Source organism: Egretta garzetta, unplaced genomic scaffold (genome assembly GCF_000687185.1).
Source record: "Egretta garzetta isolate BGI_Z169 unplaced genomic scaffold, ASM68718v1 scaffold111, whole genome shotgun sequence".
In the NCBI taxonomy this organism is placed as follows: domain Eukaryota; kingdom Metazoa; phylum Chordata; class Aves; order Pelecaniformes; family Ardeidae; genus Egretta; species Egretta garzetta.
Window position 1 is genome coordinate 767,453 of NW_009258672.1, and position 16,831 is coordinate 784,283.

Genomic DNA, 16,831 nt, shown 5'->3' on the forward strand with positions numbered 1-16,831 from the left:
CCAAAATCCCCTTCTCCGCTTTTGGATCACGGTTTTGCCTTCCTGTCCAAATGTAGCTACTCCTGCCTGCTGGAAATGGTGGACAAATGGCTACATCTGACAGTCTTAGAAGGAATCCAACCTTGCAATTAACTGCCTTCAGAGCTAATGGAGAAGAGGCAATATCAATTTCCACAGATCACATTCAGCGGACTCATCGTCCAGATTATACTTACGTGACTCCCTGTGTCTACTAGTGTTCCAGAGGAGCACTTCTCTGGTCTTCCCCTCTAATTCTTGCAAACTACCTGCATGGGAAGAGGGGAGTTGATCAAGCACAGAACACGTTTCTTTCCTTTAGTCTACACAGAAGTAAATGTGCAGAGATTTCACAGAGAGTTGGAGGAAATGTCAAGTTCTCCTTTTTCCTAGCCAACAGCATGGGAGGAGCAGCATGAGGTGATTCTGATATTGATAAGTGAACCATGCCAGGAAGACAGAGGTAGCACAAGGGGTGCCCTGCCAAGTGAGGGACCCTGCAGACAGGAGGAGTGAACACATGTCCAGCTTCCTGCTTCCTAGAAAACATTGAACAAAAAGGTTGATGTGATCAAGGCAAGAAAGGGGGCAGACTCTCTAGACAGGGGAAGCTGGAAACACATGAGTTCAGTCATCAGGAGGAAGGCTTCATTCCCTCATTCACTTGCAACAGAGGAGGAACAAGTTCTGCTGGGAGGAGGCTCAGGGCTGGACATCTCTCTCTTCATGTTAGGACCAACACTATCAGAATAATTTTTCAAGTGTTAGTGACCAGTGACCCCCTTCTGTAGGAAGGAGAAGCACCCCTTTTCCAGCCAGACCAGCAGATTTGGTGCTGGAGCAGCTTTGCCTGGAGCCCACATCTACAGCCCATACTACAGAGAGATTGCCAAGGCCCAGGCAGATGCCTGACTGCTCATCCACATGGGTACCAGTGATACAGCCACAGAAAACCGTGGGCAGATTAAAGGTGACCATAAAGCCTCAGGAGGAAGGGTGAGGGGATCAGGGGCCCAGGCAGTGTTCTTGTTAATCCTTACAGTCACAGGGGAGGCCCTGAAAGGAGCAGACACAACTGGGAGACCAGTGTCTGACTGCACAGCTGGGATCACTAGCATGGATTCAGCTTCCTTCACCATGTTGTCTTGTCTGACTGGGAGCAAGGACTGCTGAGACAGGAGGGGACCCATTGGACCAAGAGAGAGAGAATAATTTTGTGGCCATGTTTGTTGAACTGCTGAGATCTTTAGACTAGATTCACCAGGCAACAGGGGCCAAAGTCCAGAGATGAAAGAGGAGATGCAAACAGAGGCGATATCAAGGGAGAAGGCCCCCAGAGTGACTTTTGCATTTCTGCTCAGAAAGGAAGCTCATTTAGAGGCTTTCTTCTACTGCTTGTACAGAGCTCACCTGCAAAGCCTGGACAACAGAAGGACCCAGAAGCCCAGGTGCACTGGCAGGGCTACAACAGGACTGGGATGGTGGTGACATGGTGGGATGCTGCACCCACAATGGGAGCATGGTTCTGGATGAGTACAGGCTGATCAGGAAAGACAGGCAGGGAAGAAGAGGAGAAGCAGTCACGCTCTGTGTTAAGGAGCTCTCTCACTGTGTGGATCTCCAGTATGAAACTGGAGGTAAGCCTCTAGCTCAGTACCACACAGAGGGAAAGCCACAGGCAAGGAACACTTGGGATGCTGAAATGGGATCTCTTGCCATTTTCTTTAGAAACCAGATGGCTGCCCCAGACACCCTTCTCCTTCACAGCAGCACCCCGGGGGATCGTGCCTGGTGATCCCTGAATAAGCCCCTGTTTTCGCCCCAAAGCCTGAATTCCCAACTCTGCTGCTCTCCTTCCAGCCTTCCTCTGGACCCCGACTTCCAGCATCTCATAGTTGTTGCAGGAGGGGCTGCCCTGGCTGACCAGCGCTGCCACCAGCTCTTGCCTTCTTGTGAGCAGCCACTCAGGCTGCCAAATAGAAGGCTAAGGGACACTGAAATGACAGCCTAATTGGAGGTCAATTACAGAGATGATGACCAAATCCCTCTTAATATTGTGAGACATATAATATGAACACGGGCAACAGGCACAATTTGCTGGTCAGAACAATCAAGCTGGGCATTAGGAAAAACTTAGTAGAAGTACTTGGTCAGGCTGTCCAAAGAGGCGGTGATATCTCTGGCCTTCTGGACTAAGCTGGACAAAACCATAACAGAGCTGATCTGGCACAAGTAGCACTCCTGCTCTGGGCAAGAGGCTGGGCTAGGTGGCCGCAAAGGCTTCTTTCAGTCCAACATTTCTATGGCTCTGTACTTCCTCTTCCCTTATTTGTTTTCCTGTCTGGGAAGCTAAGCTGCTAGGTCAAGATCTAGCCTTTGGGATGCCTGAGAGAGGTTTTGCCAAAAAATCACCAGGCCAGATCTGTCAGGGGAGGATAGGTTGGCATTGTCAGTGTTCTTGGGGAACAGGGAAGAGTAATGATGCATTTATTTTTCTATCGAAGTATCCACCTGCCTAGGATTAATTTGCATGCTATGCATTTGTACAGACAGTGAGAACTGTGCTTTAGGAAGTAGCAAACAGACTGTTCAGCACCTGGTTGACAACCCTAATACATTCCAGCTTTCTCAGGGCCATTGATTCCTAGGCTTCTGCTACAGGTTAAATGTTGCTGTTGTGGTCTCTGGATAGGTTGATTAACAAGATTGTTCAACAAGGCCAACTGCAATGTCCTGCACCTGGGCTGGAGCAATCCCTAATACCAACATTGGGAGATGAAGGGATTGAGAGCAGCCCTATGCAGAAGGACTCAGGGATACTGGTGGATGAAAAATCAGACATGAGCCGTCAGTGTGCAATTGTAGCCCAGAAAGCCAACTGTATCCTGGGCTACATCGAAAGCAGCGTGGCCAGCAGGTCGAGGGAGGTGATTCTCCCCTTTTACTCCACTATGGTGAGACCCCACCTGGAGTACTGCATTCAACTCTGGGATCCCCAGTGTGAAAAAGACATGGACTTGTCAGAGTGGGTCCAGAGGAGGGCCATGAAAATGGTCAGAGGGCTGGAACACCTCTCCTGTGAGGACAGGCTGAGAGAGTTGGAGTTGTTCCACCTGGAGAAGAGAAGGCTGCGGGGAGACCTGATTACGGCCTTTCAGTACTTAAAGGGGGCTTGTAAGAAAGACCAAAGCCTGTAGTGACACGACAAAGGATAATGGTTTTAAACTGAAAGAGAGTAGGTTTAGATTGGACATAAGGAAGTGATTTATTATAATGAGGGTGGTGAACCACTGGGCCAGGTTGCCCAGTGAGGCCTCATCACTGGAAGCGTTCAAGGTCAGGTTGGACAGGGCTTTGATCAACCTGGTCTCAAGAAAGATGTCCCTGCCCATGGCAGGGGGGTTGGTCTAGGTGATCTGTGAAGGCCCCTTCCAACCCAAGCCATTCTGTGATTCTATATTCTAGGAATAAATGAAAGGTAAATAAACAAAGCAATTACCTTTATGCTTTGATCAAGAAAAAAAATTCCATCTACCATGACAGAAATAAGAATCTTGAGCTGATAAAAAGGGGATTTCTGTCATGAAAAAGATCAGCCTTTTTTCTTTCAATTTGAGTTCTAAAGCCAACAGTTATCACAAAAGATTCCCTCCTTCAAAAAATGACTTTGTATGATTCCAAATTTTCAGCTCAATAAACACAATTTTGAACCTCTTTTTTGTAGAAAAACAAAGTGTATTTTGAAGTGATAATATACTCCAAAACTTTTTTCTCCAGAAATAACTCCAAACAGCAATCCACTGAAATCTGTGTCAATTTAAGAAATACATTTCACTAGCGCAGACTTTTTTTCTTGAGACAGCTGTTCAACAAATGTTTTTGAACAGCTCTCATGGAATCTAGATGGGCAGTTATGAGGAAATATGTCTCATCTTTATGTTACGATCAGGGCAGCTTAATTGTTAGAAAGCTTTAGCAACAACATGTATGTCATCTCCATCAGGACACAGAAGTTGAGTTATCGTTGTTTTATGTGGTCACTAAAACAACATAAAAGTGGCCAAATTCAATTAGTGCAGACAGATCTTGTGCAATATGATAAAGCTTATGCACAGAGCTCTTCTTTCTTTCCCAAACTACTCAGAAGCTTCACCCTAATCTTTTAATATATATAAACATATGGCTATTAAATGCAGTGGTAACCACTTGCAAGAGTAAATCTGCTTCTTTAATGCTCATCTTCCCTTTTTGTGTCAATATGGGAGAGTAAGAGTGGAGTGCACGTCTCCTCAAGGAGAGGAATCTTTTTCAATAAAGTTCACCGAGACTTTTACAGGGCTATAATTAAAAGATATTTTAAAAGAATATTTATTTTGCACCTTCTGCTCATGATCTGTTAGTCTTGTACTGCACTCTGAGAGCAAAATGCAACATAAGCTGAAAGATTTACCGCAGTCCTTTCCACCTCGGTGAAAGATGTCTGTGTCTCTCTTTTACTTCCCAGCCATTACCAGTTCAGCAGAGTGCCTTTATGGGATAATCAGAAGAAAACATCCCGGAAATTTCTGACATAACTTCACTGTTTTTTTCCGCTCCATCTCAAACAAGGGCCAGATGCACACTCTGAGACTGAGTCATAGTGAGGGGCTTTTTTGTTATTTAATTACAGTTTTTAATTAATGTGAGAAAGCTTAACTGATCCTAAATAGTGGTAGCAGTTGATAAATTACAAGAGCACTCCATGCCCACAGAAAAGCTAATGCTGCAAGGAGAGCACAGGCAATCAACACTAGTTTGTAATCAGTTACATTTCAAAGAAATAGTTTTTCCAAGTGTCTTTGTGCATGTGGGATTACCATGGTCTTTGAAGTTTAAATCATTTTTAAGATCTGGCTAGGGGCAAATTAGATAAGAAGGTGACTGTGCAATTAAATTAATACTTTGGAAAGCTCATATGGTTATAAGATCCAAATACTTAACCTGATGAAATGCTGCCAACACTTTACAGAGGTGTACCAACTTATTTTTTACCTATAAATTTTGTTGCTGACAGATTTGGTAGTTGCATGATTCAGTGCTTAGCGCTGATAACGTGATTCATCCAGGTTTCTGAGCAGTTGTCTGAGATGAAGGCTCCAGCGAAGACTCTAGTGCTGCGAATCAACTTCCACACGATTTGGCCACGCTCGCAGTACAGCTTGGAGAGCCCTGCTGAGCCAAGGCTTGGTGCTGGTTTCCAGCTCAGCCCACTGAAACAGGGGCCGAGAACATCTGCTTGAGGTGGTGCCAGACCCATCGAGTCCCACACATGATCACAAGACTCGTTTCTGGACTCCCCTTCACTCCCACTGTCCAGGGCCTCTGAGCAGCTGTGCCTGGTGCCTGGCTCCCTGGGCAGGGGGGGCTGCACCGCAGCCCGCAGGCACCACTCAGAGACAGATGCTCTAGCGGCAGCCTCTCCCACGGCACACGGTTTCCCCGTGCCATCTTCGTCACGTTGTCTGGCATGCTCATCACATGCCTTCATCACCTGATTGAACGCCTGCCCCCACCTCTGGGCCCAGTGCAGAATTCCTGCACAGGACTTCGCTTAGCTTGAGAGGTCTGCTGTGGTGGACTCTCAGATCCCGTTTCTGCATCTCCTTTTAGATTATGTGGGTTTGGACTGTCAATCACTCTCACTGACAAAGAAATCAATTCTCTCCACATAGCCAAGTGGTTTTGTAAAATGCGGTCTGAATCATATCAACCAGATGCCTTTATAAAGCTGCATTTGTGACCAAGACTTGATAAAAGAAAGGGAGTTGCAAACTAAAGTATATCTCAATCTTTAAACCTCTTGAAAAGTCAGCTAACTGCATGGAGCAATGGTAGGCAACTGAGAAGGGGGTGTTATTTCAGCCTGTGTATATAAATCTTCATTTCAGTGAAAAACTTCGTAAAAGTAGTCTCATTTTTTAAGGAAAAAAAAAAGTCTCAGTCATGTTTGCAGGAAGAAAGAGCCAAAGCTTCATGCAGACTCCTTTCACACAACTTTCGGGAGCTGAGCTCCTTTTGTTTGAGCAGCAAGCGTTCAGTGATTCACTGTGATTCACTCCAAGAGAAGTTAGATACCTGTGTTCTTTTGAAAACCCAATCATGTGACAGTTTGCCTCTTCGGATGCCTGAGTATTATTAGAAGTCTGCCCTGGTTTGCCTGTCATGTACACACGGTTAAAGTGAGGAATTGTTGCCATTTTCTAGACCTGGAAATGGAGATAGAATCATAGACTCAAGAATAGAATCATAGAATCATTTAGGTTGGAAAAGACCTTTAAGATCAAGTCCAACTATTAACTTAACGCTGCCATTCCACCACTAAACCATGTCCCTAAGCACCTCATCTGCTTGTGTTTTAAATACCTCCAGGGATGGGGACTCGACCACTTCCCCGGGCAGCCCGAGACGCACAGAAGTTGAATTGTTTACCCATGGAATTACACAGGAACAGTCCCACTGGGTTAGAGCAAAGGTCCACTCAACCCAGGAGGTTGTCCTGAACAGTGTCAGTAATGGAGACTTAGGACAAGGGTGTAAGGCTGTAAGTAATGTGTCTTGAGATTCATTTCCCCTGTTTTACCTTCACAGCTCCTAGCAACTGTTAGTGTAGGGACATTTTGAGGCAGAGAAGTTGACAGAGAAGTGAGCTATTGGCTGAGAGTGGATCAGATCCAAATTTTCAGCCTCCTGCCTTGTAGGCTGGATCCTTGTAAAGGGTGTCTAAAGCCTGGAATCAAGTTAATCTTAAGATTAAAATCTCCTGAAGATGAAAGTATGAAACAATTGTCCCCTAAGAAGCTGGAGACAGAACTCTGGCTGGCTTCAGGAACACAAGGTTTTCACATGGGCTCTCTCACAGAATTTACATTTTCCATCTGGAACCTGGATCTACCGAAAAAGACCTTTAAGATCAAGTCCAACTATTAACTTAACGCTGCCATTCCACCACTAAACCATGTCCCTAAGCACCTCATCTGCTTGTGTTTTAAATACCTCCAGGGATGGGGACTCGACCACTTCCCCGGGCAGCCCGAGACGCACAGAAGTTGAATTGTTTACCCATGGAATTACACAGGAACAGTCCCACTGGGTTAGAGCAAAGGTCCACTCAACCCAGGAGGTTGTCCTGAACAGTGTCAGTAATGGAGACTTAGGACAAGGGTGTAAGGCTGTAAGTAATGTGTCTTGAGATTCATTTCCCCTGTTTTACCTTCACAGCTCCTAGCAACTGTTAGTGTAGGGACATTTTGAGGCAGAGAAGTTGACAGAGAAGTGAGCTATTGGCTGAGAGTGGATCAGATCCAAATTTTCAGCCTCCTGCCTTGTAGGCTGGATCCTTGTAAAGGGTGTCTAAAGCCTGGAATCAAGTTAATCTTAAGATTAAAATCTCCTGAAGATGAAAGTATGAAACAATTGTCCCCTAAGAAGCTGGAGACAGAACTCTGGCTGGCTTCAGGAACACAAGGTTTTCACATGGGCTCTCTCACAGAATTTACATTTTCCATCTGGAACCTGGATCTACCGAGGTGAACCAAAGTGTTACAAAACCCCACAGAGCCAGCTGTGCAGTTAAGTTTGATATTTATGAGACAGAGCAATGTGAATCGCTTATCACCATCATTACATTCAACACAGTCCGTAAGAGGAATCACCGAGAGCTTTCAAGAGCACTTCAAGGTTTGCTTTGCTGCAGTGTCTGTTGCAGAGGACTGCATTTTCCCTTGTAATGTACTGCTTTAGAATGAATCCCCACGAGGTAAAAATTATCTTGAGCTGTTGTAGAATTATAATTTTAATAAATATTTTCCTTGTCGGTTACAAATTTCCCTAGTACCCTATGCAAGCAAAGCAAGGAAGGAGTCGCTGCAAGCAATGTCAACTAACAACTAGTAACTGAAAGAATCAACGAATTCACCTGCCGGGCATCACTCACTCATCGGGTTGGCCTTCATTTACCTAAAACAGCCACTAGTGATTAACAGTACTTTACTTGCCCACTAAAAAGAAAAAGCACACTTCTGAGAAATGTATTACATCTTGTAGGACATTTGTGGCAGAGGGACGGATAGGTTCTGCCACTCGTTCCAAGAAAACCAGCGCCTTTGCTTAAAGAAAAAAGTCAGAAAAGCGCAGGGTGAGAAGCAGAGGACAAGTGGGAATGACACTGCAGCAACACAGCTCCTTGGAAGCTGGACAAGGTTACAGGAGCATTTCTGGTTTAGCAAGTCAATGCCGCAAAGCGCTAAGCATCTCCATTCCTTCTGGAGCTAATGGACACCCAAAATCCTGAAGGAGGAGAAATATTTCTAAGCTAAAACCCCTTTTACTCAGCTCTTTCTTTTTGCTGAAGCAAAAAAATCACTGAGTTCAAAATCAGTGAAAAGCTGATCCAACAGCTTATGCAAGTGAGTTTCTTGCCAAAAGGAGGAGGGCTGGAACAAATGAATAACTTAAGGAAAAATGGGAATACAGTGGTAACATCTAAAATGATTTAACAACGTGTCTGAGCCCATTAAAAATACGGCATTTTTTACTAGAGTAGAGAACTGAAACATGCATTTATATTTCAAAATAAAAAGCAAAACCTAAATGTCATCTTAGCAATTATTAAGCGGTTACATTTATTTCAAAAGAAACAAAAAAGCCTTAAAGGTTATGTTTATACAGCAACATGCAGTATCGTGTAAAGATGCCCAGCCTAGCCCTTAACGCTGGATGTTGGAGAAGGGTATTGCCAAGCGAGCAAGGAGACTATCAATGCAACTATAACCTGCTGCTGCTTAGGAAGGGTAGTGAACCAAGGCCAGGTCCCTTCTAGAATTAGAATTAGCTTGTAAAGAACTGGTGTGGAAAATCCTGGATGACACTGCCCTTTGCTATATAATCCCAAAGGAGCCTATGTTTGCCTAGGCATTTTATCTAAACCTCTTTCTGGTTTATAGAGGTTATCAAGCAGTCTTCTAGACACTGTGTTTCATCTTCCTTCTTTGCCATTATACTCCTCTGCATACTTTATTCAACACTGAAGGGGGACAAGTTCATAAAATGCAACTGAAGCCTGTCCAAGCTAAAAAAAAAAAAAAACTTGGGGTAATTTCAAAAACAAGCAAATGGAAAAAGTATCAAGTGAATGTATTTAGGCTCTTGTGACAATCCACACTGCTCATAAACTGCATGTCCGCAGTCCCTGCAGGAGTACTGGCCAGGAAGCAAACTCCATTTTGGCTATGCAGACCTTCACCTTGACAGAAGTCCTTTCATCTCCATCTCCAATGTAAATTCCCAAGGGCTGCCAGCACAAACCTAAAAATAGAAAGTCACTAAGCGAACTGGTTCCTTCATAGAAACATAAACAGCTTGGATAACACAAGGGGATTGATTTGACTGATCACTCTGCAGCTCAACAAAGCTACCTGGCCAGGGTCTCCATGCCTTGGGGAGTCTGATCAGGGTGGCGTGTGCCAGCTACACTGCCCTGAGATCTGCTGGAAGACACTTGGGTGCAAAAGAAGATTTTGACAGAGAAAAGACTGTTGAAATGAAGCTGCTTTAAACAAGGGACAATACAAGGGGTAGAAACAGGTGGATGAGCTAAAGGATAAGAACGAAAAGTTAAATTTGACATGCATGTGCCTATATTTTTTTAATATAATTTTTATAATATTTCTGTGAAAGACAGCCATCATTTTTCAGTGCACTCCATGACTAGTCTTTGCACAGAGATTTGCCCTTTCTTGCTCTTTCTCTTCCTTCTGAGAGCTTAACAAGCAAAAATTGTTTGCTATAATCTCATCTCTTTCCCCAGTATGACTCCACTTGCTTTAGCTGGAAAAACTGAAGTCCCAAGATACCTTGGTTAGAGGCTGGAGAAGGAGCAATGACCATGGTAAGGCTCAAGGCTAATTCTCCTGATTAGATCAATGTATTTCCCCTTCTGCTGGTCCTGAGGTCCTTTGCAAGCCACCAGCAGATGTAGAAAACCTCACCAACAACCTCCCTGTGCAGTAGCCCTACCTCCTTTTCCCAGGCATAACCGCAGGCAAATAGCTAACATACAGCCACAAATTTTTGCTAGCATCCCACTTCAAGATATTTGGAAAACAGAGAAAAGTGATTTAGATACCTAAATTGATTTCTACGATGAAGAAAAAAAAATTATCTAGATATACAGCACTTACTTTATCGCTCTCTACAACTACCTGAAAGGTAGTTGTAGTGAGGTGGGTGTTGGTCTCTTCTCCCAAGTAACAAGTGATAGGATGAGAGGAAATGGCCTCAGGTTGTATCAGGAGAGGTTTTGATTGGATATTAGGAAAAAATTCTTTACTGAAAGAGTAGTCAAGTATTGGAAGAGGCTGCCCAGGGTGGAGTGGAGTCCCCATCCCTGGAGGTGTTCAAAAAATGTGTAGATGTGGCACTTTGGGACATGCTTTAGTAGACATGGTTGTGTTGGGTTGACGGTTGGACTTGATGACCTTGGAGGTCTTTTCCAACCTTAATGGGTCTATGATTCTATGATTATTCACTCTGACCAAAAGCCACCTCGTTCACTGTCTCCAAAGCATAGACGTATATTTCCTTTTTGAAGTGTTGTAGAAATATTGCTCAGGCATATCTCTAGCTTCTTCCTTCCCTCACTTTTCACAGTTAACATCACTCATAACTGGCAATACTAGTTTCCCATTTGGAGGTGGCAGTTAGTGTAATTGCTGGAAAAAATAAAAACAGCACTGGAAAGTACCGCCTGAGGAGCCAATGACACTGAAAGTCACAGACATGACAGAAGGGTAGGTGGGTCATGCTTTTAAGTGGAAAGTCAAAAAGCAGTGGGTTTTCATGAGCTGTGGAAAACAGCTACATACCTATCAGCTGAGGACATGTTGTATGGGAGGGAGTAATCAACAACGTGCCAGATGTGTTTGTCCTCCAAGTCATATTTCCTTTTGTGCACTTGCCTTCTGTTTGTAGCAGTGTGCAGACTGCTACAGGCTATTTGAATATTTTCTTCTTGCATCTCCCTGTTTCCACAAGATCATTTCAGCAGAGGCATTTCCACTCTCAGCAAGAGCAAACTGTTCCTGTTTGTATCAGGAAAACCAGATGGAGAAAACAAATCATTAATTTATGATTTAGAAGATACATTTTTATGACAGGACTTTGAAACACACTATACTTCTTTTTAAATTTAATTTTTTGTTACATTTACTAGCAGATAGGAAAATAAAATTAGAAATAGGAGATTCCTCACAGTGGCAGCATGCTGTCCTCAAAACTGAGGCTGCAATTACAGATCCTCTTCTGCCAGTAGCAGCCACATATACTGCTTTTTAAATTTAATTTTTTGTTACATTTACTAGCAGATAGGAAAATAAAATTAGAAATAGGAGATTCCTCACAGTGGCAGCATGCTGTCCTCAAAACTGAGGCTGCAATTACAGATCCTCTTCTGCCAGTAGCAGCCACAGGTAAAGCTGTTCCAGCTCCCCCATACTCTCAGCACCCTGACGCTGGTGGGCGTAAGGGGTCAGGGCTGACTGGTGGGGAAGGAGGGGCAGGGACGGGCATTTGGGGACAGAAACCCCTTTACTCAGCTGAGCAGCAGCAGAGCCATGCACCTGGCTGCAGCCTCGGCCAGCAGGGATCGGCCTAGTCCAGAAATCCTGTCTCTTCTTATGGATGATATCGGACAGCAGGTCGCCTCTCCTTCCCTGTGCTCCTCTGCCAGCCTCGATGGAGGAGAGGCACTAGTTTTATTAGCCTGACATAAACGTGCCTGACTGTTTCCAGGGTTTGGCAATGTTTGGGAAAGGAACCAGGATTTTCACCCTCCTGGGAAATGGCCTCAGGTTGTATCAGGAGAGGTTTTGATTGGATATTAGGAAAAAATTCTTTACTGAAAGAGTAGTCAAGTATTGGAAGAGGCTGCCCAGGGTGGAGTGGAGTCCCCATCCCTGGAGGTGTTCAAAAAATGTGTAGATGTGGCACTTTGGGACATGCTTTAGTAGACATGGTTGTGTTGGGTTGACGGTTGGACTTGATGACCTTGGAGGTCTTTTCCAACCTTAATGGGTCTATGATTCTATGATTATTCACTCTGACCAAAAGCCACCTCGTTCACTGTCTCCAAAGCATAGACGTATATTTCCTTTTTGAAGTGTTGTAGAAATATTGCTCAGGCATATCTCTAGCTTCTTCCTTCCCTCACTTTTCACAGTTAACATCACTCATAACTGGCAATACTAGTTTCCCATTTGGAGGTGGCAGTTAGTGTAATTGCTGGAAAAAATAAAAACAGCACTGGAAAGTACCGCCTGAGGAGCCAATGACACTGAAAGTCACAGACATGACAGAAGGGTAGGTGGGCCATGCTTTTGTCAAAAAGCAGTGGGTTTTCATGAGCTGTGGAAAACAGCTACATACCTATCAGCTGAGGACATGTTGTATGGGAGGGAGTAATCAACAACGTGCCAGATGTGTTTGTCCTCCAAGTCATATTTCCTTTTGTGCACTTGCCTTCTGTTTGTAGCAGTGTGCAGACTGCTACAGGCTATTTGAATATTTTCTTCTTGCATCTCCCTGTTTCCACAAGATCATTTCAGCAGAGGCATTTCCACTCTCAGCAAGAGCAAACTGTTCCTGTTTGTATCAGGAAAACCAGATGGAGAAAACAAATCATTAATTTATGATTTAGAAGATACATTTTTATGACAGGACTTTGAAACACACTATACTTCTTTTTAAATTTAATTTTTTGTTACATTTACTAGCAGATAGGAAAATAAAATTAGAAATAGGAGATTCCTCACAGTGGCAGCATGCTGTCCTCAAAACTGAGGCGCAACTTACAGTCCCCCTTCTGCCAGTAGCAGCCACAGGTAAAGCTGTTCCAGCTCCCCCATACTCTCAGCACCCTGACGCTGGTGGGCGTAAGGGGTCAGGGCTGACTGGTGGGGAAGGAGGGGCAGGGACGGGCATTTGGGGACAGAAACACCTTTACTCAGCTGAGCAGCAGCAGAGCCATGCACCTGGCTGCAGCCTCGGCCAGCAGGGATCGGCCTAGTCCAGAAATCCTGTCTCTTCTTATGGATGATATCGGACAGCAGGTCGCCTCTCCTTCCCTGTGCTCCTCTGCCAGCCTCGATGGAGGAGAGGCACTAGTTTTATTAGCCTGACATAAACGTGCCTGACTGTTTCCAGGGTTTGGCAATGTTTGGGAAAGGAACCAGGATTTTCACCCTCCTGTGCACTGGCCGTGTTGGGTGGTTTGCACGGACACACCTGCAATGTCCTGCACATGGGTCTTGCACCCTCTTGCTAGCAAGGTCCTGGGAGCAAGCATGTGGGGTGACTGCCAAGCCCCCCAGGCTGTGGGTGAGGTCCCGTTAACCTGCAACCGCTCCGTGGGTGTAGGATTGCTCCCTTGCAAATAGCCCAGGATCTTACACTTGCAAGATCTCCCAACAGCCAGGGGAGGAAAGGCCTGATCAGAAATATTGCTTGTCATGCCTTAGCAAGGCAGAGAGGCTCTCTGTCTCTGCTGTTGAGTAATTCCCATAGCAAAAGAAAATGTGTGCTCTCTGTCTCTGCTCCCACAACTCCTCTAATAGCATCACAGAGCAAATGATTTGTGTGTCTCCGAGTGCTTTGACTAGCCCTCCTTGGTTTTTTTATGGACGTCTGTGCATCACAGTTATTAATCACCCGATTCATTGACTAGGCTGACACAGAGACAAGGTTATGAAAGTACGCGCGCTTTGGAAACTGGATCTGATTATTGGGTTTGTTTGTAAAACTGCTCCGATTGTGGGAATAGTGACAGGCTCTAAGAGGGCAATTTAGGTTTTTTAAGTCAGATGAAGTGGGCTGTTGCTTTTAGTTAATTGCCAACTCTATTTTTCAGCACTGAACAGAAAACAAATTCTATTCTATTCCCCATAATGAGCCAATTCCAATTAGGGTAATTACCATGGGATAACTGTAGACTACCTATGGTTAATTAGGGCTCCACTGTGTGTTTACAACACTCCAGGGGCGTAAATATTTTATGATAACCACAGCTTCATACATTGTTACCACTTAATTTAATATATTACATCATTGTTATTGGGAGGCTGGGAGAGAAAAAGAGGCAAGACCTTGAAACACGACGGCAAAAGCTGCTACTGGCTCTTTCCCCAGTAGTCAACCACCCTGACAGATAATGTCATTATGCTGAAAGATTTCCTTTTTTTAGGTCATCTTGTGTTCAGTCAGCAAGAAAAACAAGTGCACCATCATCAGCACTGGCCTTTGAACTTCTGAGCCTGATGATGAGAAAAAAAGCAAAGGGGGCCTGGGAGGTGGTGCTGGGCCAAATGCTCCCCATGCGGCCCCGTCTCTCTGGGGCACCGTGCTGGTGGGACAGCGGGCATCCGTGTCCTTGCTCCACTGAAAAACACTTCGTGAAACACAACTAATCTTATTGGGATGAAATAGAGAAAGAGTGAAAAATATCTACAAGTTTTACTTGGTATGAAATGTTGTTGGCTCACCTTCTTGGAAATTTGAGTGTTTTTCATTTAGCCACTATTTCATTGAAAATGTGACATCATGAGCAGGGAGAGCAAAAGCGAGCATTCGACTTCTGGAGAAATGCATGGGGAATTCCACCTGCAATCAGAACAGAGACTGGGAATATAAAACCCACAGAAACCTCTCAGTTTTCTTATTGGCCCCTCAAAAATTTGTCCTATGTGCAGAAATTAGCAAAAAGCATGTCCATGTGTGGGTGTGAGCAATTGATTTAGTTTGCCAGTTTTGTAATGTAACTCTTGATCTGTTAAAGTCTTTCCTTAAACATATGGAAGTTCAGAATCCTCATGCCAGACAACAGGGAAATTTTAAAAATCCAGTTCCTTCCTCTTCACTACACAACAAAACACCCGTCCTAATATGGTTTTGGTGTGAGTGTTCATTGTCATTTCCAGCTTTATCAGTACTTTATGATAAAATAATCTTGTTCATCTGTAAAGAAGAAGTTTATTCAAAATCTGAGTATATAACTTTTCTCACAAAACAGCGTCAACCATGGCAGCTGAGTTAATAACTCTCATTGCCAGTCTCCTTCAAGACAACCTCCCATTCAAGAGACAACCAAGACAACTGCTGATTTTCTTCTCCGCTTAAATTCTTCTATTCTCTGAATAATACTACAACTAATTTAGGAATGCTCTGCTGAAAAACCTCTGGTGTTCTTCAGAAGAGAAAACTAGGTTTGCAGCGCAACCTGTGAAAGCTCCTTTGCGTGCCAATAGTAATGGGCATTTTTGCTGCTGATCATCTTCCATTGAATTCCAGCCAGGACAATAAATCAGACTCGTATTATTATTAAATTCTTGAGTATAACTCAGCAGTTAGATGAAATGATGAGAATTATAGATATCCATGAGAATGATAGTGTTTTATTGACGCTACGCATCTAACCACTGGACTGCACAAACTGGGGAACTACATGTGCTTCATCTGACCCATTTTCTGTGGAAGCAAGAAAAGGGTGGGAGTGCCATCAGCAATCCGTATCTCCCCTGGAGACGGCCCCAGTGCAATTCTTGACCCATAAGTATGGCAGTGATTCGGGGTCCCCTATTTAGACATAGCCTCTGGGTCTATCCCAAACATGAATCACTGCTGGTGACAAAAGCACAAGTCTGTGTGCATTCCCTGGCTTGTTACCACTCTCTTATCCCTCGTGAAGGATTATTTCACAATTATTTCATAATAGTATAATCATGCCTGCAATTTTGGTGGTTATGAAGAAATCTTCAAAAGCACAGAACCTTTTAAAGTGATACCGTACCAGCTGCCTGAAACAGCACTATTGCCAGCTTTGCGCTGCCCAGTTCATCCTGGAAACACCAAATCATGACAATTTCTATGAAAACTTTTTGTTACCTCCAATTACTGACATTAACAAACTTTGAACTGATTTGGGGTTTTGCTCATTTTCAAAAAACGTCCCATATCAGACATTTTAGGTGCTTTCTAGACAGCTTCCAAAACCTACAACCCACCTTTGGCAACTGCATCAACTGAATTAGGACTGCTTTCATTTGAGAATTTGAGAGACATTAAAGATTGAAATTGGGGGACAGCATTAAAAGACTTTAAATCATGGACTGTATTGTATTTCCAAATTACTGTATGCATTCAGTATTCAACCCATGACAGAGTGTCCACTGTGCAAATTGTAGCATTCCTCTGTTTTGTATTTAATTGAAAAAAAAAAAAAAAGTTTTCAAAAATTCAGTTAATGTTGCTGCCAGCTTTCTATTGCACTTAATCCAGAGATCTCGCAGGTAATTACAATCTCATTTGCTTCCAGGACTTGACTGCAGGCCAGCTGAGACACTGGTGTTCTTGAATACTTGCACATTGGGAGGAGGCAAGGGCAAAGAAATTGCAGCCATTTAAGAAGCTTTGCTCAAGGTGGACAGGAGAGGAGATGACCGGGGTTAACTGGCTGTCCTTTGTGAAAAGAACACATTGCAGGAGAGGCGCGCTGCAGGCAGGCAGAGGGGATCATGGCTGAGGCACCTCAGAACCTGGCCAGGGAGTGAGAGGGAGCCCCAGGGAGCAGATCCCTGCGACTGGCTGGAAAGCTGCCTGGTGGAAAAAGACCTGGGGGTGCTGGTTGATAGCTGGCTGAATATGAGCCAGCAGTGTGCCCAGGTGGCCAAGAAGGCCAATGGCATCCTGGCTTGTATCAGGAATAGTGCGGCCAGCAGGAGTAGCGAAA